The sequence below is a fragment of the Carcharhinus amblyrhynchos genome, chromosome 10 (genome assembly GCF_965287045.1).
Source record: "Carcharhinus amblyrhynchos chromosome 10, sCarAmb.v2.hapA, whole genome shotgun sequence".
In the NCBI taxonomy this organism is placed as follows: Eukaryota; Metazoa; Chordata; class Chondrichthyes; order Carcharhiniformes; family Carcharhinidae; genus Carcharhinus; species Carcharhinus amblyrhynchos.
Window position 1 is genome coordinate 68,152,800 of NC_137333.1, and position 1,998 is coordinate 68,154,797.

A 1,998-nucleotide genomic window follows, 5' to 3' on the forward strand; every position below is an offset into this window, starting at 1 on the left:
CCCACCACTAATACAAGTATTCGTTATCCTGTTTTCTGAAAAGATGAATTCAGGTGGGCCGACAAGCCTCCATCATTTACAGTTCCCTCGTATAGTTTAGCATGCCTGGCAATTGAGAAGGTCTACATTTAAATCTGGATGATCTGTAAAGCTAACAGAGGGTTTTCATTACACATTAGAATGCTGAGGGTGGGACTGTCCATTGGGGAAATTGTTGGAAATCAGGAGCTGCGGCAGAAATGCTGTTTACCTTTTTTCCCGAAACTAGATCAAAACTTACTGAATAAGTCATGCTCCGTGGTCTCCTAAAAGCTTTACCTAACTAACTTGCAGACAAAAGCAAAATGCTGCGTTATGGACCCGATATCTTAGCTCTATGTTTCTCTCCACAGATGCTGAACATTTCCAGCAAATTCCGTTTCTCTTTTGATCCACCTGCTTTATGTTTCCAGCCGGTTTGTTTGTTTCAGATTTCTAATCTACATAAGAACATAAGAAATAGGAGCACGAGTAGGCCATCTAGCCCTTCGAGCCTGCTCCGCCATTCAATAAGATCATGGCTGATCTGAAGTGAATCAGTTCCACTTTCCCGCTTTCTCCCCATAACCCTTAATTCCCTTGTCTATCAGAAACCTATCTACCCATGACTTAAATATATTCAGCGAGGTAGCCTCCACCACTTCAATGGGCAGAGACTTCCAGAGACTCACCACCCTTTGAGTGAAGACGTTCCTCCTCAACTCCGATCTAAACTGGCTCCCCCCGCCCTTACTTTGACGCTGTGCCCTCTAGGCCTGCTATCCTTCTAAATGGGAAGAATCTCTCTACCTCTACCCTATCTAGCCCCTTCATTATCTTATATGTCTCTATAACGATCCCCCCTCAGCCTTCTAAACTCTAACGAGTACAGACCCAGTCTATTCAATCTCTCTTCATAGGCTAACTCCCTCATCTCCGGTATCAGCTTAGTAAACCTTCTCTGTACTCCCTCCAAGGCCAATAAATCCTTTCGCAAATGCGGTGACCAAAACTGCACACTGTACTCTAGTTACGGCCTCAGCAGTGCCCTGTACAGTTGCAGCAAGACCTTCCTACTTTTATATTCTATCCCCCTCGCTATAAAGGCCAACATTCCATTCGCCTTTTTGATTACCTGCTGCACCTGCAGATTGGGTTTTTGGCGATCATGTAATCTACACAATTTCTTTTCCTTTCAGTGAAACATTTCGATACTCTCCTGCACCAACATTGAATAAGGTCTAGACAAAACGTGACCCAAGCAGCAGATCTTGGTTTTGTTCCCAAAGAACTTCGCAATAAATGACCAAAACAGTAATCGCAGGCTGTGCTTGTAGGTATTCATGATGTGGAACTGCCGGCGTTAGACGGGGGTAAACACAGTAAGAAGTCTCACAAAACCAGGTTAAAATCCAACAGGTTTATTTGGTAGCAAACGCCACTAGCTTTCTTACCAAATAAACCTGTTGGACTTTAACCTAGTGTTGTGAAACTTGTAGCTATTCACAGCTCTAGAAACTCCACCAACAAATTCAGATCAATTGCAGAAACGCAAGTTGTCTTTGCGTGTTGCAATGTTAAACAAACCTATAGGTTTATACATTTAATTAACATTTAAACAATCCGGACTGGGAAGGAAAGCTGTGATGTAACAGGTACGTAAAGTAGACAAAGCATTGAGTGGCTGTGGAAATGTATCAGATTGAACGGCACCTTCAGGCGATAGCGTTCCACTCTGTGTATCAACGTTCGCTCTCTGTGCGTCACAATAGAGCTGTACAATCTACAGGCATAAAGTCGCCATGGTGATAATAATATCAGAAATAACTGATGACATCACTCGTCGTAGCGCCGTTCATGCGCATTCCTTTTTGAAGTAAATGTATTGCTAACGTAAGTAGCGTCAGTGGGGGTATAGCTCAGTGGTAGAGCATTTGACTGCAGATCAAGAGGTCCCCGGTTCAAATCCGGGTGCCCCCT

General features: G+C 43.6%; 1 non-coding gene across 1 annotated transcript; it reads left to right on the plus strand.

The window, feature by feature from the left end:
- Positions 1-1,926: 1,926 nt before the first annotated feature.
- Positions 1,927-1,998, plus strand: trnac-gca (transfer RNA cysteine (anticodon GCA)). Its single transcript has one exon. It is a non-coding gene; the product is annotated as a tRNA-Cys (tRNA).